The 24,842-nt window shown below is 36.9% G+C and overlaps 1 long non-coding RNA gene across 9 annotated transcripts in view; it reads left to right on the top strand.

Annotated features, from left to right (window-relative positions):
- The window catches only part of LOC102155195, a 67,863-nt gene extending 43,865 nt beyond the window's left edge, over positions 1-23,998 (top strand). For 3 of the 9 annotated variants that reach the window (XR_005356487.1, XR_005356485.1, XR_005356488.1), the window contains exons 4-8: positions 12,126-12,169; positions 14,012-14,136; positions 19,378-19,529; positions 22,638-22,760; positions 23,939-23,998. This is a non-coding gene — a long non-coding RNA (uncharacterized LOC102155195). Of the gene's footprint in view, positions 1-12,125; positions 12,170-12,862; positions 12,892-14,011; positions 14,137-18,601; positions 18,724-19,292; positions 19,530-22,637; positions 22,765-23,938 lie in introns of all 9 variants that reach the window. The other 6 variants (XR_005356489.1, XR_005356491.1, XR_005356490.1 and 3 more) reach the window with 6 other exon arrangements.
- The last annotated feature ends 844 nt before the right edge of the window (positions 23,999-24,842 follow it).

Raw genomic sequence — 24,842 nt, forward strand, 5'->3', positions numbered from 1 at the left:
TTTGTCATTCTGCCTGTCTGTCTCCGCATGTGTGGGCATGCGCACAGACATATACTATTACTTTTACTGAACCAACTAAACGTAAGTTATAGGCAAGATGTGCCATTCTTCCTATAAAGGTTAGTATGCAGTTTCTAAAAAAACCCCACAATACAACCTAGGTAATCACAGTATAGCCATCTAAATGAGAAAATTAACTTTGACACAATTTTATCATCGAATCTAGGGACTTTATTTAAATTTTGCTAATTGTCCCAACGGATGGATGCCCTTTCTAACAAGTGGATTCAGGACCCACGCCGGGATCATATGTTGCTTTTAGTTGTTCTGTCTCTCTATTTTTATTCAGTCTAGACTAGTCTCTAAATACTTTCTTGTCTTTTATGACCTTGAGATTTTAGGAGAGTACAGGCTTCTTGTTGTTGTTTCCATCAAAGGTCCCTCTATGTAGGAGTCTGATGTTTCCTCATTATTAAATTCCATGTATGCATTTTTAGCAGGAATATCACACAGGTGCTTTGTTCTGCTCCGTGTATATCACATCGGGAGCCATCCAGTGTCAATTTGTCCCATTGTTAGTGTTGTTAAATGAAATCACTTGGTTAAGGTTTTTGTTATTGTAAAGGTTCGGTTTTCTTTAATGTAAAGTACTTATTTTTAATCCCTCTGTAGTTACTAAGTACTTTGTGGGGGGAGATGCATTGAGATTATGCAAATTTCCTGTTTTTCAGCAAACTTTATCCTATTAGTTTTAGCATCTGTTGTTAGTGTTTACATGGTTCAGTTGTCACTGCCATGGCAGCAGTTTTTAATCCCATCATTCTTTTCATATTTATTCTAAATGGATATATTATTAAATATTGCCTTTTATCTCTCCTTTCCTCCTTCCTCTCCTCCTTCTTCCCTTCTTCCTTCCTTCCTATCAGCATGACACATGGATTGTTATCTTATTCAATGAGTTAAAACCCATTACTATCATTATTTATTTTGATGCTCAAATTGATGCTGTTTGGCCAGTAAGACTTTAAGATGTTCTGTGCCCTTTTGACAAGAACTCATCATTTTTTAAAAATCAGTTTTGTTTCCTGGCATAGTATTTGCAAGATGGACCCAGAAGCCTGATTTGACTCAGGTTCAGTCCCTTTGGCAAGACTCTAACTGGTGTTTGGAAAGACGGTGGGGGTGGGAGGCACATTATGTCTGGGTGTCTCTGTTTTTTGTGATTTTTGTGAGTAGTCTGTATCTCTTAATTCACTGAGTTCACAAAATAATGGTGTAGTGCATAATGAAAAGGTAGGATATGAAATAATGAATTAGTTCCCTAATAATCCCTGAAGGTATAACTAATGACTACTTTTTAGTATCATTATGAATTTATAGACATAATATATTTGGCAGATTTCAGTCCATTGCTATTATCTTTATTGAAACTCAAATTGTCCATCTTTGGCAGATGGGGTCCTCTTTAAGTTGATTCTTGGGTCCTTCTGACACAACTCTAATAATCTTTGATAGCTTCCTCCTCTCTGGCATGACAAAATATTCCAGATTTATTTTATGTATTTCCTCTCCAGCCCTGGAGTAAGCCTTTTTCTGAGATAGTGTCTCTCAGCCTTTTAAAAAATTATCCACCACCCCCAAGGGATGATAAATTAAAATTAAATTAATATAGCCTTAATTAAAGAAATAAAATATTAAGAGATACTTTTTAAATTTTTGTTTTGTTTTTAGGTAGAGTTAAGCTTTGAAGACCACAAACTACTGTAATATAAGAATTTCTTCATCCCCACCCCCAACCAAATTTCTCTTCCTTGGTGGTGAGGAGTGGTGATAATCACACTATTGAGGGCATGCTTTAAAAAGCCCTGGCTTATTTTACTGGAAATTATATTTTAAGACCGCAATCTGAGCACTGTGGATATCCCAGTACTATAGGATTTTTACTTAGTTTCTTTTCTATCACTCCTGCATCTCATTTCTTCCATGCTGAACATCCATGATTATCCCCTTGATTTATTCCACATTGTACCGCAACAAACTCATAGTAGTAATACTAATGCTATTACCAACCAGGATTACTCCAAACAGAAGTTTGCTCTGCATGTGCTCTTCTTACCCTCCTTCCCCATTCCCTCCTCCATTACTGAATTTACAATTTATAGCAAATGTTCTCAAACCTTGCTTAGATTTTCTTATTTTCAGAGGCTCCTATTATGAGTAATGGGTATCTTTGTTTTTGTTCAGTCTCTTAAATCATTTTTAATTTTGTCTTTGTTCTTTTTTGATTTATATCTTCATTCTTTTTAATTTTTAATGTAATGTTTATTTCCACCTTATAATTCTCTTCAGGCATTATGTATTATGTTTAGTTGCTTTTTTGCTCCTCTTGTTTATTCCTCATTACTGAAATGGTTTTGCTCTTTGTTTTTTCTTCATTACTGAAATGCTTTTTTTTTTTTTTTTTTTAATTTATTTATGATAGTCACAGAGAGAGAGAGAGAGAGAGAGAGAGAGAGAGAGAGGCAGAGACACAGGCAGAGGGAGAAGCAGGCTCCATGCACCGGGAGCCTGATGTGGGATTCGATCCCGGGTCTCCAGGATCGCTCCCTGGGCCAAAGGCAGGCGCCAAACCGCTGCGCCACCCAGGGATCCCGTGAAATGCTTTTTAAAAACTTTATTTCTGATTCTTTTATGAGCACTGTCACTACATTTTTGAGCTTCTTTTTTTCTGATTCTGTTGGTATCTTTTCATATCTTGTACCAGGTCTTAATATCTGTTTGCTCATTTTGAAGTAGTTTTGATCAGATACATGGGCACACCCTTTGGCATGCTTTCATTATTGGTAGTGTTTTTCTGCTCCTTATTCTCTTTTTTTAATCTTATAATAAGATATGATATTTGGCCTCAGTTCTTGTCTTTCCAAATTTTATGAGAAGCTAGTTTTTCTCAACTCTTAAGAGGTATGGCTCAGGATAGTATTTCTAGCTTCACATAGTTCCTCCTTGGGTTATTTTTAGGTTACATTAGGTAATATGGTGGCTTGCTTTCTGAGCATTCCTGGCTTCTTCCCATGAGCCTTTTCTCCTCCTGTCTCAGTTTTCACTGTCCTGCTCAATTTGATCTCCCAGCATGGTCTCTGAAAGGTGAGCCCCAGCTGATAACTTCATAGTGATCAGTTTATAGACTGCTTTGATCTCTTCCAAGTTTACTGGATATTTCGTTCCCTCACCTGTTTTTAGATTTAGAAACTGCCAATTTTAGCTTCCATTCTCAAGTCAGTCTGCAGTGCTTTCCAATGAATACTTATTGGCTTTTCAGGGGCTCTCCCATCCTCAGGTTCCTCATCTGCTTAGCACATTTCGCTTCCTTTTACACAGTTGAAGATTAAAGAACCTTTAAAGACAGGAGGAGAGAGGCTTTTAAAGAGGGCAAAAATAAGTATAGAAACCAGTTAATCCTGGTTTGGGGGGTTCATTTCTCTATCCAGAGAAGGTTATCACTTACAATTTTTCTTTTTTTTTTTAATATATATCTTTTACTTGAGAGAGAGAAAGGGAGGGTACTAATAGGGGGAAGGATAGAGGAAGAGGGACAAACAGACTCTCTGCTGATTGTGGCGCCCATTGCCAGGCTCCATCTCAGGACCCTGAGATCATGACCTGAGCCAAAGTCAGACTCTTCACAACTAAGCCACCCAGGCACCTCATCACTTAACATTTTTCAAAGCATAGCCTAACTATATTTGTTGTAACAAAATAAGCTCATAAGAAATGTGAGTAAGAGTTTTCCCTTATTTGGGTTTGAAAGAAAAATGTGTTTTAAAATGTAAAGGCCAACTTGCTATCTTCATTTCATTTTTTTTAGAGAAATATGTCCTACTAGCTGAAGTTATACAATTAATTAATTTATCCTTATCTCAGCAACAGGTTATTTGAGCCAGGATTTTAGACTGGACATGTAAATACTTTTCATGGTTTATTTGTTCTTCCATTCTTTAATGATGCTAAATTTCCAAATAGGTTGTTCTCATATTCTATTGCTTCTCATATTTTTAAGCCAACAAAATGATTTTTTGATGAAAACTTCTTTATTAATTGACATTGAAAAAGTATATGAGCTCCAAGGACCAAACTTCCAAGGAGAATTATGAAAACTCTTGAATGACCCAAAGAGCATCATAGATTTAGGAAAGAAGAAATACTGTGAAGAAGAATAGGAAAAGAGTTAAGAAGAAAGGATAAAAGTAGGAAAAATATGGGAGGTGAAACTATGGCAGTCATTCCAGAGTAGATTATAACTGTTGTACAAGGACTAGAATGCCGTTGTATTCTTCTGTAGTTCTCTCCCACAGTAAAACAATGCACACACTCACATACCCTTGGAATGACCCTTCAGTTTCAAAACCACATTTATATAGAGCTTTGGTTTGTCTGTCTGTCTTTCTTTCTTCTTTCTTTTTCTCTCTTTCTCTTTCTCCATGCCCAGCATGGAGCCCACTGTGGGGCTTGAACTCACGACCCTTAGATCAAGACCTGAGCTAAGAACAAGAATGGGACGTTTAACAGACTAAACCACTCCAGTGCCCCTGGAATGTATTTCTGTGGGAAAATTTTGAGTGGGGAAAAAGGAGTAAAAGAAAACTTTTGACTATATTGTAGACTGTCTACTGGGAGTTAGGGACATCACTTAGAATCCTATTTTTACACAATCACTGTTGCTGTTTTTTATCAGGTCTCTCAACTCAGAGACTAATGGGGTTTTCAATATTTGCATTTTGTATCTCCATTGACTTATAGCTATTTATTATTTATTTTTTAAAGATTTTATTTATTCATGAGAGACAGAGAGGAGAGAGAGAGGCGGGGGGGGGGGGGGGGGGGGCGGGGCGGAGTGGACAGGCAGAGGGAGAAACAGGCTCCATGCAGGGAGCCTGATGTGAGACTCAATCCCAGTACTCCAGGATCATGCCCTGGGCTGAAGGCAGGTGCTAAGTCATTGACCCACGCAGGGATCCCTATAGCTATTTATTATTTTCAAAATCATCTAGCAAATAATGAGACTGAGGCCCTGAAAAGTCTAATGTCTGTGTAGTGATAATGACTAGATCTTGGAGTGAGTCTTTCAAATGTGTCATTGAAACGAAACCTATTAAATGGCAAGCTTAAATTTTGAGATCACAAGTCTGTATCAGTAAGTGTGCTCTGCATGCAGGTAAGAAAACTGAGTAAAGAATACAGGAAACATAAGGATTTATGTAACTAAGTCTTGAATTAGGGCAGAGTTAAGGTTGGTTCGATTCACCAACTCATAAAGAGCATCAAGGACCCATTTCCCCACCATTTTCCTATTTTATCTTCATGGTTCTTTATTTTTATCTTTATCTTAAAGTTGAGAGCTGAAAAGAATGTTGAAATGCGACAAAATGTTATAATATGACTGACTGCCAATTACCTCCAGGATTACATGTTTCCTCATCCAAATCCAGGCTTCTCATAGCTCTCTCAGAAATACATCCATCAATTGTTACTATTATGTTTAAAAAATAAGGATTTTTTTGAACTCCCAATTTTTTTTTTTTTACTTTCATCATTTGGCATTCTGTCAAAAAAGTTTCTCTTTCCCTGTCTCTCCCTTCCTCCCCCTCTTCCTTCTTTTATTTCCTTCTTTTAACATGGAATTAAGAATGGTGCCTGGGTGGTTCAGTGATTGAGCATCTGCCTTTGGCTCAGGTCATGATTCCGGGGTCCTGGGATCAAGTCCTGCATCAGGCTACCTCAGGGAGGCTGCCTATGACTCTGTCTCTGTGTCTAGCTTCTGCCTGTGTCTCTCTCTCTCTCTCTCTCTCTCTCTCCGTGTCTCTCACGAATAAATAAATAAAATTTAAAAAAACATGGAATTAAGAGTCTTATTTCATCCAATGGATTATAAACTGGTGATGATATTATTTATTTTAATGTTTACAGTGTCCCAATTTTAACTGTATTTTTAGACTTCTTACTTTCTGAAACAGTAAGATGTTCTGAGTTCATCTTGTACTTTCCTTACTTTAGCCTTTGAATCAACCATTTATCCCAAGAGCCTTGATCTTTTGAGTGGAGAATAGTGTTTAGAAATCAAGATCTGGGTGCCAGATGTGCTCATTGCGACTAGTGTGTCACTGAATCTAGGTCCTCTTGGAGGCTCAGCTAGGAAATAGATACACATACACACATCTTCTTAAGAGATGGTTGCATCCTAACAAAAGGTTATTTAATCATAGTTGAAAATGAAAGGTAATTTGTTGACTGTATTGTTCTAGTTTAGTAAAATGTATATAAGGAAAGCCATTGAATAACTTTAACCAAAGATAGGACTTAAATTTCTTGAATGATCTATATTTTGAGAACCTAAGAAAGTGCCTGTTTGTGAGCTAAACAGATCACTAAATGGTTAAAGAGTGGACTTAAACCTTCAATTAATCAATAAGAACAAAGCCTTACATATATCCATATATCTATTGTAGCATGTGCTTGTGAAATAGGTAGCTTTGGAGCTATTATGCCCATTATACAGATGGAAAATCAGAGAAGGTCTTAGTTACACTTTTACTGGGATATGGCTTTTGATTACTAGTTCAGTTTGTGTTCTGTTCCACAGTCTCCACTGCTTTATGGTCAATGCAATTTCCCAGGACAGCCCCACCATTTAAAGAAATGAATACTAATTAACATATAGTGTATTATTGGTGTTAGAGGTAGAGGTCAGTGATTCATCAGTTTTATATAACACCCAGTGCTCAGTACATCATGTGCCCTCCTTAATGCCCATCACCCAGTTACCCCATCCCCTCCATTCCCTCCCCCTCTAGCAACTCTCAGTTTCCTATGATTAAGTCTCTTATGGTTTGTCTCCCTCTCTGATTTCATCTTGTTTTATTTTTCCCTCCCTCCTCCTATGATCCCTATTTTGTTTCTTAAATTCAACATATGAGTGAGATCATACGATAATTGTCTTTGTCTGATTGACTTATTTCACTTAGCGGAATACCCTCTAGTTCCATCCATGTCATTGCAAATGGCAAGATTTCATTTTTTAATGGTTGAGTAATATTCCATTATATATGTACATACCACACCATTATCCATTCATGTGTTGTTGGACATCTGGGCTCTTTTCACAGTTTGTCGACATTGCTGCTAGAAACATTGGGGTGCAGGTGCCCCTTCGGATCACTACATTTGTATCTTTGGAGTAAATCTATAATAGTGCAATTGCTGGGTGGTAGAGTAGCTCTATTTTCAACTTTTTGAGGAACCTCCTGTTTTTCAGAGTGGCTGTACCAGCTTGCATTCTCACCAGCAGTGTACAAGGGCTCACCTTTCTCTGCCTCCTCACCAACATCTGTCATTTTCTAACTTGTTAATTTTAGCCATTCTGGTCAGTGTGAGGTGGTACCTCATTTGGTTTTGATTTGCATCTACTCAATGCCAAAAACCATAAGATACCTAGGAATAAATCTAACCAAAGAGACAAAGAAGCAGTACTCAGAAAACTATAGAACACTCATGAAAGAAATTGAGGAAGACACAAAGAAATGGAAAAATGTTCCATGCTCATGGATTGGAATGACGGATTGTTAAAATGTCTATACTACCTGGGGCAATCTATACATTCAATGTAATCTCTATCAAAATACCATTAACATTTTTCACAAAGCTGGAACAAATAATCCTAAAATTTGTATGGACCAGAAGAGACCCTGAATAGCCAAGGGAATACAGAAAAAGAATACTGTAGCTGGTAGCATCACAATTCCAGACTTCAAGCTGTATTACAAAGCTGTGATCAAGACAATATGGTACTGGCACAAAAACAGACATATGGATCAAGGGAACAGAATAGGGAACCCAGAAATGGGCTCTCACCTCGATGGTCAACTCATTTTTGACAAAGGAGGAAAGAATATCCAATGGAAAAAAAAGACAGTATCTTCAACAAATGGTGCTGGGAAAACTGGACAGCCACATGCAGAAGAATGAGACTGGGCCATTTTCTTACACCATACACAAAAATAGGCTCAAAATGGATGAAAGACCTGAATATGAGACAGGAATCCATCAAAATCCTAGAGAACAGGAGGTAGCAACCTCTGTGACCTTGGCAATGAGGCAATGAATAAATATTTTTTACATTCTTTTCTTTTGATGGCTGCAACTGTCCTGCCAAGTCTACCTCATTAGGCTTTTGGAGGCTTTTTAGTGTCCAGAGTTGTAAAAAACAAATTCAGACTTGAAATTCAGGAAATTTTATGTCTTCCTGATATGTACTTTGACAGTTCTTACGAAGCGTTGGGTTTTCTCCCTGGAGTTAGAAATGCTCCTTTGTTTTCTTTCCAGGGACAGCCCACGATTACTCATTAGTCTAATTCATAATTGTGTGTTGCAATTTTACCCATATATGATGCTTGGTATCAAGTCATGGGAAAGGCTTTGTGACGTTGGACTTTGTGAAGAGGTCAGGCATGTGGTTCCATGGAAGTCAGAGATGTTCTATGTGAGCAGTAAATCATCACAGACACATAGGCTTTGTTTTGTAGCAACTTCAACTACTTTAAATCCACATGTACTCTTGTTTCAATGAAGGAGCAATTCAGGGTGAAATTTTGGAAGAATGTCTTCACTCTCTGTGGGGTGAGTTTGAGCAGTCCACCTGGGATGAAGTTGGCTTCCTGTATAAAAAGGAAAATATTGGGCAGCCCCGGTTGCACAGCTGCTTAGTGCCGCCTGCAACCCAGGGTGTGATCCTGGAGACCCGGGATCTAGTCCCACATTGGGCTCCCTGCATGGAACCTGCTTCTCCCTCTGCCTGTCTCTCTCTCTCTCTCTCTGAATAAATAAATAAAATCTTTTTTAAAAAAAGGAAAATATTTTCAAAGCTTTGCATTTAGATTTTTAAGGCTTACTCAACTGAAAAATTTTAAATAAAAGCAAGAAGTGAATAAGATGCAAGAGGATGAGAGAAAGATCCAGGAGATATAAGAAAGAGTGAGTGTCTATAGCTTTCTTTTTAAGGGCTCCTGGGTGGCTCAGTCAGTTAAGCATCCAACTCTTCATTTTGGCTCAGGTCATGGTCTCAGGGTCATGAGATCGAGCTCTGAGTTGGGCTCCATGCTAGTGGGGAGTCTGCTTGAGATTCTCTTTCTCCCTCTGCCCTCCCCCCTGTTTCCCCTCTTCTGCTCTTTCTCTCAAATCAATCTATCTTCAAAAACAAAATAAATCTGTAAAACACTTGAACACTTCAAACACTTAAATCCACCTTACTCCCAACATTATATTTCAGTGAGACTGAGCCCAGGAGTTTTCCTTAGTCCCGTGTTTAAAAGGAGGAGGAAATCATACTGGAATCATTGCATCGCGGGTTAACTGAATTCATTTAGGGTGACTCTTTCCTTTGTTTAGTTAGTGTACATTTTCTCTTGACCTAGGTACTGTTCAAAAGATGCTTTCACAGGTGGAGGTCTGACATTTTTATATTTCACTCCTCTTTGGTTTTGTTCCACTATAAGTGAGAAGTGACTGACTTGTATGTGTAACTTGGAGCAATTTACTGTGCTTTAGTCTCTGTATTGTATACACAACGTATGTTCTGCTGTGGCCACTGCATCAAATCTCTTGATGGTTCTATATATGATTTTCTCAAATTGGAAACATGGGTTAGTAGTTTCATGGAAGAGTTCTTAGCATCTAAACTTGGGCTGAAAAAGTAAGGTGTACATATAGGCAATTTTTCTACCAATGATGTTATTGTAAAAAATTTAGTATTCTATAATAAGGGAATATAAGAAACTACTGTATCTTCTTTATTTTTCTGTAATAGATTTCCTTTAAGCTCCTATCGTGGTGGACTGCCAAGAAATTCAGTCTTTTTTTTTTTTTAATGGAGTTGAACACAACTTTTGGTGCTGCCATTTATTTTTTATTTTTTAAATTTTTAAAAAACGTGTATGACATGTATCCATCATTGCAATATCATGTAGAGTATTTTCACTGCCCTAAAAACCCCTCTGGGCTCCACCTGTTCAGCCCTCCTACCACCCATAACCACTGATCTTTGTACTGTCTCCATAGTTTTGCCTTTTCTGCAAGTCATATAATTGGCATCACACCTTCTCAGATTGGCTGCTTTCACTTAGCAATATGCATTTAAGGTTCCTCCATGTCTTTTCGTGGTTGGATAGCTCTTTTCTTTTTAGCTCTGAATAATATTCAATTGTCTGAATATACCACAGTTTCCATTTACCTACTGGAAAACATCTTGGTTGCTCCCAACTTTTGGTAATTATGAACAAAGCTGCAATAAATGTTCATATGTAGGTTTTTGTATGTGCATAAGTTTTCCACTCCTTTGGATAAATACAAAGGGGCACAATTGCTAGATCTTGTGTTAAGAGCATGTTTAGTTTTTTAAGAAACTGCCAAACTGTCTTCTGAGGCAGTGGCACCATTTTACATTCCTACTAGCAGTGAATGCAAGTTCCTGCACTCTGCGTCCCTGTCAGCACTTGGTGTTGTCCATGTTCCAGATTTTGGCCATTCTAGTAGGTATGTAGTAGTATCTCGTTGTTTTAACCTGTATTTCCCTGATGACATAGGAAGTGGAACATCTCTTTGTATATTTATTTGCCATTTATATATCTTCTTTAGTGAGGTATCTGTTAAGGTTTTGGCCATTTTTAAAAGATTGACTTATTTGAGAAAGGGGGGAATGAGAGAATGTGGTGGCAGGGGCAAGGGAGAGAGATAATTTCAAGCCGATTGCGCTGAGCACAGGGCTCCATCTCATGACCCTGAAATTACAACCTGAGCTGGAACCAAGAGTCAGATGCTTGACCACTGACCCACCCAGACATCCCTCTTTGGCCATTTTTAAATCAAATTGTTTTCTTATTCTCATATTATTTTTCTTCTTCCTGAAAGAATAAAAAAAAAAACAAAAAGACATATTGATGTTTAGTGGAAAGAGGGACTAGACTAGCAGGCCTGCCATGCTGCAGAGAGGCCTGGTGGTATTGGGGGTGGGAGCTTGCAGACCCCAAAGATGATTCAAGTCTGTCACACACCTGGACTACTGTGGTTGGCCCTCTTTTCTTCCTTTTTGGGTAATTCTTCTGGCTTTCCATCAATACATGTCTGCTTATATTGTGTCATCCATGGAAAACCCAAGAGAATCTACCTTAAAAGGAATGTGAGAATTTTATGAGACAACCGTTAAAAAAAAAAAAAAATCTAATTACTTCTAAAATTTCTGTGAAATCTGTAGGAAATGACTATTATCTAAATAACCACAAATGGGTAAGATATGTGAGTTAAACCTGTGCCTTAGTTCTGTTATTTACATACCATGCTACTTCTAAAATTTCTGTGAAATCTGTAGGAAATGACTATTATCTAAATAACCACAAATGGATAAGATATGTGAGTTAAACCTGTGCCTTAGTTCTGTTATTTACATACCATGCTACTGCTTCATTGCCAAGTTAGAGAAATCGACAAATCTGGATTCTCTCTTGATTCCTAATATCCATTTTTGCAAAAAGGCATGAAAAGCTTTAGGTAAAAACTGAGACCCAATCACACCATAGAGATTGTTTACACTTATCTAAAAGGTAAATATTACCACATACCTAGAGAATGAGGACTCTTTAGCCTGTAATTTCTCATTTTCCTTGGGAGTAAGTACCTTGAAGAATGTATGTTACTTAAACAATGCATTGTGGCTACTGATTTTGTGTTCAGCACCTGTTGGGTTTTCCTAATGGGATGTGAGTTCAGTTTTTCTTACTAGATTAAGCAGCTATTCTGCATATCTTGGACCAGGCTATGTTTATATTCCAAGATCTGTGGTTTGATGACCTGACCAGCCCAGTATCACTCTGATGTTGCTAACTAACTGGTTGCTTCACACAGTTATCATATTTTACAATGTAAAGTTGGCACTGAGAGTTAGAAGTCTCTAATTCAGTGGTTTCCTTAGAATTCCCTGTGATTCCTTTTAAAATATCCAGATGTTTAAAACTCATTAAACCAGAATCTCCTGTTAGTAGAACTCAGAAACCCACTGACCTTATCCCTCACTTCTCTTTCAGAAAGGGTACCACACAAATCACCTTGTAAATCACCTAGAAAATTGGTAAGTGTGGGAGCACTGTAGCTTTATTTCTCATTTACTCATACTGTAAAGATACGAGTAGAGAATTGTGAAAAGAGAAAATGGCCTTGAAAGGCAGTTCACTTGTGAAGGTTTTCTATTTCATAACTTGTTTCTACTTGAAACAGAAGATCTTCAAGTTCATGAGGTTCTATGAAGTCTTTCGTAGAATAGAGGCTCCTGCCTTCAGTTGTTCTCCTTTAACCTGCCATCACTCGCAGTGGGATAGAGTATGGACTAACCCCTTTGTTTTTGATGTTTAGTGGGTGTTTTCATAATGTTTAGTATTTATTCACCACCTGTGTTGACATTTCTGGGGTCAAGAGATTTATTTTCTTACCTTTTGTTGAATAGGAATTTGGTAAAATAAAGTATGGAATGAAATTAAGATGTTGATAGTGTTTATTTTTAGAGAGAAAGTATTTTTACACAGCAAAATGATCTTTAACTTTAAAAATTAAAGTTTTTATAATATGGAAAAATTGTTAACTATGGCATTGATTGTCCCCCTTTAGGTGAATAATCAAGTAAAAAAAGTTACTTTGATTGTTTTACCCATTTGAATTCCATACACAGAATTACTGTGTACTTCTGTACCTTCTTCCTACTGTTCAGGGATATGTTTTTGTGGTTCTTCACTATTTATACTCTTACATAGCTCTCTCATTTTTGCAGCTGTGGACATTGTAAGGTATACATTTAAGGTATATATTTAAGTTGATTTATTTGTTCAATGAATCATATTTGGATTATTTTCAATTTTCTGTTGTTACACTACTGCTATGAATATGCTTTTTTTAAAAAAAGATTTATTTATTTACTTTGGGGAGAGAGAGTGCGAAGGGGAGTAGGGGCAAAGGGAGCAAGAGAGGGAGAGAAGCAGACTCCCTGCTGAGCATGGGGCCTGATTCGGGCTCCATCTCACTACCCTGAGACCACGGCCTGAGCCAAAATCAACAATCGGATGCTTAATCCACTGAGCCACCCAGGTGGTCCACTGTGAATATGCTTTTTATTGATATATAATTAAATACCTTAAAATTCACTCATTTAAAATGTACATATTTAATGTTTTTATCTTATTTTTTTAAATTTTTATTTATTTATGATAGTCACAGAGAGAGAGAGAGAGGCAGAGACATAGGCAGAGGGAGAAGCAGGCTCCATGCACCGGGAGCCCGACGTGGGATTCAATCCCGGGTCTCCAGGATCGCGCCCTGGGCCAAAGGCAGGCGCCAAACCGCTGCGCCACCCAAGGATCCCGTTTTTATCGTATTTTAAAAATTGTGTAACTATCACCAAAATCTAATTTTAGAATATTTTATCATGCCAAAAAGAAACCCAAGCCCATTATTAGGCACGCCCTACCCCCACCTCACACTTTCCCTCAGTCCCTGGCCTATTCTGGCTATTTTTATATAAACAGAATCATATAATATGTGGCCTTTAGTGTCTGGCTTTCTTCATTAGCTCAGTGTTTTAAAGGTTCACCCTTATTGTATGTGTCAGTACTTCATTCTTTTATTTTTTTGCCAAAAAGTATTCCATTGTGTGGATAGGCCACCTTTTGTTTATCCTTTCATCAGTTGATGGGCATTGAGGTTGTTTCTACTATTCATGTAGTTTTTTTGGACATCAGTTTTCCTTAGTTTTTTATGTGGGAATTGCTGGGTAGTATAGTACCTCTGTGTGTAATATTTTGAGGTGCTGCCAACTATTTTCCATAGTGGCAGTATCATCTTACATCCTACTAGCAATATATGAGAGTTTCAGTTTTTCCACATTGTCACCAACACTTGTTCTTGCATGTCTGTTTGATAATAGTCATCCTGATGGTGTCAGCTGAAACCTTGCTGTGGTTTTGATTTGCATTTCCCTGACAACTAATGATGCTGAGCATCTTTGCACGTACTTACGGGCCAGCCATTCATCTTCTCTGGAGAAAGGAGGTATAGTCAAACTGTTTTTCCCATTTTAAAATCTGACTATTTGTCTTTTTATTGCTGGATCAAGGGAGTTCTTTTACCCTTAGTTTTAGGAAAAAATAATTGACATACATCACTGTGTAGGTTTAAGGCATACTGCATGATGGTTTGAATTACATATATAGCTGACCCTTGAACAATGCGGGCGTGAGGGGTACCAACTCCCACATAGTTGAAAATCCAAGTCTAACTTTTGACTGTCCCCAAACTTGACTACTAATAGCCTCATGCTGACCAGAGCCTGATTGATAAAACAGTAGATTAATGTATTTTGTATATTATATGTATTATGTATTGTAATCCTAAAGTAGCAGAGAAAGAAAATGTCATTAAGAAAATCATAAGGAAGGGCAGTCCTGGTGGCTCAGCGGTTTAGTGCCGCCTTCGGCCCGGGGTGTGATCCTGGAGACCTGGGATGGAGTCCCACGTTGGGCTCCCTGCATGGAGCCTGCTTCTCCCTCTGCCTGTGTTGTGTCTCTGCCTCTCTCTCTCTCTCTTTCTGTGTCTGTCATGAATAAATAAATAAAATCCTTAAAAAAAAAAAGAAAATCATAAGGAAGAGAAAATACATTTCCAAAATACAGTATTTTGATAAATACTGCTCTGTATTTATCAAAAAAGAGAAGAAAAGAAAAGAAACCACATATAAGTGGACTGGTGCAGTTCAAACCCATGCTGTTGAAGGGCTGATTGTAATTCCTCTGGGGAGTGGGTGATAATCCACCCAGAGGCAGGACAGCAAGGGGACAGTAGCCCTGATGATGACAAATCGATTGCACTGACAGACTGGCGAAGTGTGGGGAAAACTGACTAGTAGAGTATGTTCTGAACTAATACGATGAAGATACAAGTTCCTCATACAAAGGGGGAAAAAAATGACTCGAAATTATTCCTAATTGAGAAAAAGCTAACGCCAAGAGTCATTCTTTCTTATATACCACATATCAGATTTATCGTTGAATGTTGTGGACTGTACCCTCAAATATATCTTCAGTCTGTCTGCCTGTGTCCATCTAGAGAGCCCTGCCCCAACCCTAGCTATCGTTTCAACACGACATTTCTCCTAGTGTCTGCTGTTGCACACTTCTAATCCAGTCTCTATAAAGTGGAGAGACCTTTTAAAAATCTAAATTGAGTCATGCCATTTCTCCATTAAAAAAACCTTCAATGTTTTCTTGTTACCCTTTTACAAAAACCCGCGAATCAGTAAGGAACTGGCTGATATGTTCAGTGGAGAATATGTGTTTTTAAAAGAGCTAATACAGAAATAACATAGAAATGTAAAAATGAGTATGCCAAATAAAAAGTGAGTGAAATAGAAATTTAGCTTCCGTTTTAATGTGAACTAGTTATACAGCCCATCTTACCTTTTTTGGAAGGACTAAACATTCAGAGTCTGTTCACTTCCAAAATTTTAAGGAATTATGTTTTGTCATTTAAAAAGAATTATTTTAATTCCAGTATAGTTAACATACAGTGCTATATTAGTTTCAGGTGTACATCGTAGTGATTCGACAATTCTCTGTATTTTTCAGTGCTCATCATAAGTACACTTCTTAATCCCTTCACCTGTTTCCCCCACTCCACACCCACCTCCCCTCTTTATAGTTAAGAGTTGGTGTTTTGGTTTGTCTCTTTTTAAAATTTGTTTTGTTTCTTAAATTACACGTGAGTGAGGTCATATGGTATTTGTTTTTCTCTGATTGACTTATTTCACTTAGCATTTTATCCTCTAGATCCATCCATGTTGTAAATGGCAAGATTTCATTACGTTTTTTTATGAATAATATTCGCGCGCGCGCGTGTGTGTGTGTGTGTATCACCTCTTCTTTATCCATTCATCTATTCATCTTCATCCACACTTGGGCTGCTTCCATAATTTGGCCATTGTAAATAATACTGCAATAAACAGGGGTGCAAATATTTCAAATTAGTGTTTTTGTATTCTCTGGGTAAATACTTAGTAGTGGAATTACTGAATTATATTGTAATTCTATTTTTAGTTTTTTGAGGACTATCCATACCATTTCCTACAGTGACTACCCAGTTTACATTCCTACCAACAGTGCATAAGCATTTCTTTTTCTCCACAATCTTGCCAACACTTGTTGTTACTTGTATTTTTTATTATAGGCATTCTGACAGATGTGAGGTGATACCTCTTTGTGGTTTTGATTTGCGTTTCCCTGATGATGAGTGATGTGGAGCATCTTTTCATGTGTCTGGATGTCTTCTCTGGAGAAATGTCTGGGTTTTTAAAAATTAGATAATTTGTTTTTTGGTGTTGAGTTGTTTGAGTTATTTATATATTTTGAACACTAGCTCTTTACTAGATATGTCATTTGCAAATGTCTTCTCCCACTCAGTAGATTGTGTTTTAGTTTATTGTTTCCTTCACTATGCAGAAGCTTTTTATTTTTATGTAGTCCTAATAGTTTATTTTTACTTTTGTTCCCCTTGCCTGAGGAGATATATCTGGAAATATGTTGTTATGGCCAATGTCAGAGAAGTTACTGCCTATGCTCTCTTTTAGGATTTTTATGGTTTTGGGTCTCACGTTTATGTTTTTAATTCATTTTGAGTTTATTTTTTTGTGTTTGGTGTGAAAATGTGGTACAGTTTCATTTTTTTCATGTTGCTGTCCAGTTTTCCCAGCGCCATTTGTTAAAGGGACTTTTTCCCGTTGGATATTTTTTCCTTCTTTTTCAAAAATTAATTGACCATCGAATCATGAGTTTATTTCTGGGCTCTCTGTTCTGTTCCACTGATTCATGTGTCTCTTTTTGTGCCTGTATCTTACTGTTTTGATTACTACATATTTGTAGACGATCTTGATACCTGGGATTGTGAGACCTCCAGTTTTGTTCTTCTTTTTCAAGATTGCTTTTGGTATTCAGGGTCTTTTGTGGTTCCATACAAATTTTAGGATTTTTTTTTGTTTTGTGTTCTGTGAAAAATTGATATAGATTGCATTAAATCTATAGATTGCTTTGAGTTGTGGCATTTTAGCAATACTTGTTCTTTCAGTCCATGAGCATGGAATATTGTTCCATTTGTTTGTGTCATCCTCAACTTCTTTCATCTGTGTTTTACAGTTTTCAGAATATGTTTTGTCTTTTTGATGCTGGACAGTTAAAGAAAAATTATGTCAGAATTTCTGAATAAATAATATCTTTAGTTTGCAAACCATTTTATAGTTGAAAAGGTGTTTCTGCATGAATTATCCTGTATGATGTCCTTAGCTTCTCCCTGCCTTTTCTTTTTTCAGATTAGACAGACTGAGAATAATTGAGTTTCCCAAGATTCTTTTTCATTATTCTACTTTGCCTATTCTAAAAAATACCATGTAATGTGTTCAGAATAGGGTAATACAACCTCTAAAAATAAAATAATGCCAATCATTAGTGAGTTTGGGAAATAAAAACAACTTAGAGATACCAACACTTGCTAATCAAGGTAAACTTTGAAGAATTTTGCTATATATAATCTAGTTTGAATAATTTTATGACTAGATTAGTGAACATAGGTGAAAATGCTCAGTTATATTTATTTTCATTCTTAGTGTATATAAATAATATAACTTGAAATACACCAATGGTCTGAATATTAATTCTGAAAACTCTTCTAACCAATTAACAAATTAAAATTTCTTGTCATTACTTTTTTATAGTATGGCATGTCTGGCAGTCTGCATAAATGGAAATGGAAGTCTTTAGGGAATAAAATGAAAAAAACTGAGTAATAAATTGCCATCATACACATGTAATATTCTGCTATGTTTCTAATAACCTCTAAGCCATAATTTTCTAATGGAATGAAATAACTCTGTCAGAGGCAAAATCAATACTCTCAAAGTACACACTAATGTTCTGTGAAATTAGAAATTGACCTTTTATCCTTTTTTTTTTCTTTTAAAGAATAAATACAAGTGGGTTTAGATATTTGGGGTATATATAACATTTGAAATACAAATTTCTTAAATATTTCTGCAGAAAAATAAATTCTAAATGTTATAAGTGTGTTGTTATATATCTTCTTCTTTACTGATAATAAAGTTTTATTTTTTGTTTTTAAAGATTTTATTTATTTGTTCATGAGACACAAACAGAGAGAGAGGCAGAGACACAGGCAGAGGGAGAAGCAGGCTCCATGCAGGGATGTGGTACTTGATCTCAGGACCCTGGGGTCATGCCCTGAGCTGAAGGCAGATGCTCAACCACTAAGCTATCCAGGTGTTCCTAGATTAAAATTTTAAATAAAAACTTGATTCTATAAAATATGGTTACTAATCAATTAAAACAATTTTTGTTTTACTTTTTGCCAGCATATGTTGCTCAAACTGCAACTTGAACAGACATTTTTAAAAACTAAACATTTTATTTATCAATGAAAAGGTAACATTTCATTATTCTTTTATTATTCTTAAAAGTCATGCTGTTATTGGAGTGAGTATGCATATGAGATCCACTGTCTGCCAAGATTTTTTTCCTGAGAAGGAACAAATTGTTGACTATAAATCAAGTTGGTATATTAGCTCTATGAAGCAGCCAGGTAAACATTTTGCTTTTAAGATGTTTTGTATAGGTTCTTGTTGAGATTGTTGAGTAAATCCACCCAGCTAGTATTATTAAGCTCTTACTGTGTTCAAGCCGTTTATTGTTCAAGCTGGGGTCATTTGAAAGGAAAAAGGTGGATATTTCCACATAAAATAGCACAAGAGTCTCTAACTAGTTCCTTGGATCTATCTGCAGATTGCTGAATTGGTGCATATTCAAGATACTTGCTACTTTGAGATTTCTATCATTACATTCTCTTCCATATTTGGAGCCATGGAAGCAGTATGGTATATAATTGAGGCCATTGGCTCATGAAGTTTACATGAGTTCAAATCCTAGCTTCACCAGTTACTACTAGTAATGTGACCTTGGGCACAGTATTAAGATTTCTGGGACATTTGTTTTTTTCATTGGTAAGATGGAGATTTAAAAAGTTCCCAGGGGTCTCATGAGAAAATAAAATGAAATATTGCATTATGAGCACTTAGAACTATTCCTAGTGGGTAATAAAGCACAACTCTCAGAGATTTTTGCCTACATTTTCTCATCTTTCTCTACTCCTAGGTGACATTAGCTTTGGGAAAATGAAAGGAAACACATTTTCCCTCAGATTATAGAGATGGTGCCAGAGATCTGCCTTGACTTTTAGGTACACCAAGCTTGGGCGATCTCATGAAGTGAAAAGTTAAGGAAAGGATGGAAGAGGTGTATTACAGAGCAAAGAATGTGCAACCTGGAGGAGGAACTCAGTCAATACTTGTGAACCAGTATGTGGATCAGTGAGGAGTGATGTTTAAGGAGGTACCATCAATGTGAACGTGACATTTCCCTACTCTGGTTCTTACCTGGTTCACCTTCTGCCTTCATTTAAGATGCTCTACACTTTCATTCTACTTTGTTGTTACTGCTTTTGTTTTGTTTTTGCTTACCACTGAAAGTCTACACATTAGCTGGTAATTTGAGGTTTCACAATTGTGAAATTTAGGTTCCCATAACCATAAATGGACCTAACTGGAATCAGATTTTCTTTGTGAAATGGCATCTCCTACAATGTGTTCCCTTATGCCATGGGCAATAACTATCAGAGAAAGATGCTTTTGGTAGAAAGCATGAGATGACTAATTAAGATGAAACTTAAGAGAAGGAGTGTCACTATGGAATATTTGGATATTTAACCACTTAATAGAAATGCCATATAGTTTAAAAATTTCTAAGCACCTCAACTAGGCCCTAGCAGGGAAAAAATAGATACAACCACTGAATAAGGTCAACACACAGTGTTCACAAAGCATTTTGTAAAAAAACGTGATAGTTATGTATGATCAGTGTTTTCACATCATTTTCTTCAACAAGATTTAGGGCTTCTTGTGGGCAGTTAGGTAATCTTACTTGAGTTTGGATTTCCAATGTTCAGTACATGTGTGCTGAATGAAGGAATGAATGAGCAGATATAGATCAATTTGTCACTGCCCAGCTGTGATGAAAGATTATGTCTGTGATGTGGTAAGTCACAAGTCAGCAGAGTCTTAGCTAGTGATCTACACTGTTCACTTGGAGGGCCCTGGTACTACTTAAAACTTCCATGAAACAACATTAGATCTGTATTGAGGAATAATGCTCGGATTTAATGCATGGCTATCCAAGTGATGGGTCAAGAATCAAGGATTTTCATGAATTGGAACTTTATTTTTTTAAGATTTTATTTATTTATTTATTTGACAGAGAGAGAGAGAACACAAGGAGGCAGAGCAGCAGGCAGACGGAGAGGGAGAAGCAGGCTCCCTGCTGAGCAGAGAGCCCCTCATGAGGCTTGATCCCAGGACCCTGGAATCATGATCTGAGCCAAAAGCAAATACTTAACCAACTGAGCCACCCAGGCGCCCCATGAATTGCTTCTTTAAAATAAATTTTTAATTTTTTTTCAAAAGATCTTATATATTTATTCATGAGAGACATACACACAGAGAGAGAGGCAGAGACACAGGCAGAGGGAGAAGCAGGCTCCATGCAGGGAGCCCGATGTGGGGACTTGATCCCGGGTCTCCAGGATCATGCTGGGGGCTGAAGGGGAGCGCCAAATGCTGAGCCACCCAGGCTGCCCTAAATTTTTATTTTGATCAAAGTGAAACATGTACAGAATTTTAAAACGAAGTAATTCTAAATACCTGTGGTAAATTACTCCCATCAACCCCCGACAGATTCTCTCCTTACTGGGACCCACACTATGGGTGGTTTTTAATTCTAAGCTCAGTGATCAGATTTGGCTGTTTAACTTGCTGTAGCCAACAAGATGTAAATGTAAGTGATATGTGCCACTTCCTAGCAGAGGCGTTAGGAGCCACAATGTGGTTCTGCTGTGATTCTTGTCCTGCTGCTGCAAAATTGGCATATCCCAACGAGGGTCTTTCGTTTCAACCTTGACCTTGTAGTGAAGATGAAGAGACACCCATGGTGGACATGAGTGGGAAGTAACTCCATTCATCTTCTTGTCACCCACTCAGATTTCAGGGTCATTTGTTATCACAGAATAATTTAGCTGAGCTGTTTGGTACAATGGTTTATAATTAAAACGACCATGTAATTTATTGTCAAATCTGAGCATTTTTGACAGTTAAAGGAGGTCTTATGACCAGCTTGTGTAAACTGGCACTGTTCCACCAGAGGTTGTGTGGTCATGTTACTTGTAAAGGAAGACAGAGTGATGCAAACAATCATACCTTTCCTTGATGCTCTTACTCTCCTTTGTTTGAGCCACATTGTTGGAACCTGGGACATATGAATTTGTCTTTGTTGACAGACTCTTCTTGTGTGCTGAAGCATATCCTTCAAAAGAGTGCATAAGACGTTCATTTAAAAAAAACCCTTTGGTGTCAAAACTGTCTCTATTTTATCTTCACACTTGATTGATATTTTGGCTTGGAACAGAATTTTTAGAAAAAATATTTTCCCTTAGATTTTGAAGCATCGCGCCACTGTGTTTAGCATTTGGTGTTGCACTTGTGAGATTTGGTGCCATTCTGATTTTCATTCTTTTGCATTAATAGGCTTTCTCTCTCTGGATACTTTTAGGATCTTCTCATTATCTCCGGCGTTATGAAATCTTGAAATGATGCATATTCTTTCATTACTTTGATCACTTGGTTGACTCTTAAACTGAAGGCTTTTTTTTTTCAGTTCTGGAAAAATGTCTTGTATGACTTCTTTGAACTATTCCTCCCTGTTCTCTCATTTTAGTACTACTCTCATTGGCCACCCTAGTTCAATCCTAGAGAAATTTTTTTTTCTTTTTTACTCTTCTTTTTCATATTTTCTGACTAGTATTTTGCTCTACTTTCTCAAGGATGCCTTCCATTTTAATGTTCAGCATTTGATTGATTGATTGATTTTGGATTTTTTTAAATTTTGGATGTTTTATGAGGTTTAATTTCCAAGAGCTCTTTCTTATCCTCTTATCATTATGCAGCTATATATATATTTGTATATGTATATATATATATTTGTATATGTATATATATATATTTGTATATGTATATATATTTATATATATTTTATCTCACTGAAAATATTGTTTATAATTTATGTGAGATTTTCTTCTCATTTGCTTTGTTTCTGTCTCTTCTATGTTCCTTTCAGCTCTTTGTGTATATTTTTGTCTATATCTTTTCCTTCCATGTTGGAGGTAGGTTGAGCAGGAAAGGGTTAACTTGGCAGGCGTTAAAACCAGGCAAATCTCAAAGAAAGGCTGGTTCTGAGTTAGGTCCTGGAAGATAAATTCTGAGCCCTTGGAATATAACATTGATTTAGTATGCCTGATAAGATTGAGTTTTGTATGTTTGAGGCCTTGGGCCACACTCTACCAGTGTAATCCAGTAGTTTATGCTAACAATGTGATTTATGATGAATTCCTAGGTTTACTCTGGAGGAGGGAGGCTGCAGTCTGAGTAGCTGAGGTCAGTCATACAGATTCTGCTTGCCTACATGACTGACCTCCAATGAAAACCCTGGACACCAGGACTCAGATGAGCTTCCTTGGTTGGTAATACTTTCTATGTGTCATATATCATTGCTGGGAGGATAAAATGCATTCCTATATGACTCCACTGAAAGGGGAAACCTGGAAGCTTGTCCCTGGCTTTTCTTGGACTTTATCCTATGTATATTTTCCTTTTACTGATTTTAATCTGTATCCTTTTATTGTAATAAAATACAACCAGGAGTTTAATACCTTTCCTAGTCCTGTGGATTTTTCTAGTGAATCTGAATGGCATTCTAGTGAGCCTGAATGGTTTTGGAGAACATCATCATTAAAATGATTATTGATTAACTCTTCATATTTTTACATAAGCAACTGAAATGCACAGAGAATTCTCAGAACACGAAGACATGGTTTGTTTGTTTCATTATAGGGCAACGGTTTTCAAAGTATTGTTAAAGGACACTGAGATCTCAGAGAAACTTGCAGGGAGTTTGCAAGCCCAAAAGTATTTTCATCTTCGTATTAATACCAGGTTTTATCTGCCTTTTCACTGGTAGTATAAAACACTGATGGGTAAAACTGCTGAAGCCTTTGCCATGAATAAAGGAAATGGCACCAAGCGATAGCAGTATTCTTTATGACCACACGCTGTTGTAGAAATATGCTGGTTTCACTTAAGGTTGACCTTATTGAAACAATAAAACTTATAAATTAAGTACACATCTTTTCATATTTTGTGTGAGAAAATGGCAAATATGCCTACCAGCACTTCTGCGTACTGTAATTCAATGGCTGTCTCAAGAAATAGCCTTAATGCAATTATTTCAAGTGAGAATTGAAGTCACCAATTCTTTTTCCCCAGGGAAACCATTTTTACTTGAAAGAATGACTGACAAGCAAACTGTAGTTATTGAGATTTGGGTATTCGGCAGGACAGATCTTTGAAAAAGAATAGTGAGCCTGTCACTTTAAGGAAAACAACTGATAATATTTATTGCCAATGATAAAGTTAAGGCTTTCAAGAAAAATCAGAAATTTAGAGAACTTGTATGGGCCACTGGGAACTTGACAGCTTACCAATAGTTATAGAACCTTCTGATGAGATCAGTGGTAATATTAACAAATGTGATTTCTTTTGGTATTGTATAATGAAATGTGTCAACGTTTGGAAGACCTGTATAACTCACCGAGTAAAGATTTTTTTTTTAAAGATTTATTTATCTATTTATGATAGACAGAGAGAGAGAGAGGCAGAGACACAGGAGGAGGGAGATGCAGGCTCCATGCCAGGAGCCCGACGTGGGACTCGATCCCGGGACTCCAGGATCACGCCCTAGGCCAAAGGCAGGTGCCAAACCGCTGAGCCACCCAGGGATCCCCCGAATAAAGATTTTTGAAATGATAAAAGCGTGATGTTAAAAATCATACCTGGCTAAAATATGCTTTCAAAGTGCAAGATAGACCAATGGATTTCAATGTACAAAAAGTTCACATGGTTTCAGATTCTGTTTTGCAATTAACCTTTAAGAAAAGGCTGCTTTTCAAGTTGTGTTATAGTCCCAATCCATGATCCTCCGAAAAGGCTATTAAAATACGCTTCCATTTTCCAGCTGTATATTAGCGTGAGGCTGCATTTTCTTCATATACTTCAACTGAAACAACGTGTTGCAACGATTTAAAAGCCGAAGCGGATATGAGAACCCAGATGTACTTTATTATGACAGACATTAAAGGGTTGCCAAAAATACCACTCTTCCACTAAATCTTTTTTTTGTTTTGTATAATTGGTTGTTTTCCATAAAAATATGTTATTTATGTTATGTGGGAGGTTTGTATTGTCATTTGGAAATGAAGTAATGTGTAGTTTTTTAATTCCCAATTTCATTTCTAAAATGGTAAAAATTTGATAGCTATAATTTACAAAATGAGAACTCTTCAGAGCCCTCAATAATTTCTATAAGTATTAAGGAGAGCTTGGGACCAAAACTTTGAGAACTGCTATTATAGGACCTAAGGGAAGGAGCTAGTCTTTTCACTGGGATGCCCCCAAATGGTATTATTTGTAGGTGCATTTTTCTGAAATTGTTCATTTTCTTTCAGGAAAGAATCCCTCACTTCCCTGACTTTGGGCTATATGG

This window comes from Canis lupus, chromosome 3 (assembly GCF_011100685.1).
Source record: "Canis lupus familiaris isolate Mischka breed German Shepherd chromosome 3, alternate assembly UU_Cfam_GSD_1.0, whole genome shotgun sequence".
NCBI classification, from domain to species: Eukaryota; Metazoa; Chordata; class Mammalia; order Carnivora; family Canidae; genus Canis; species Canis lupus.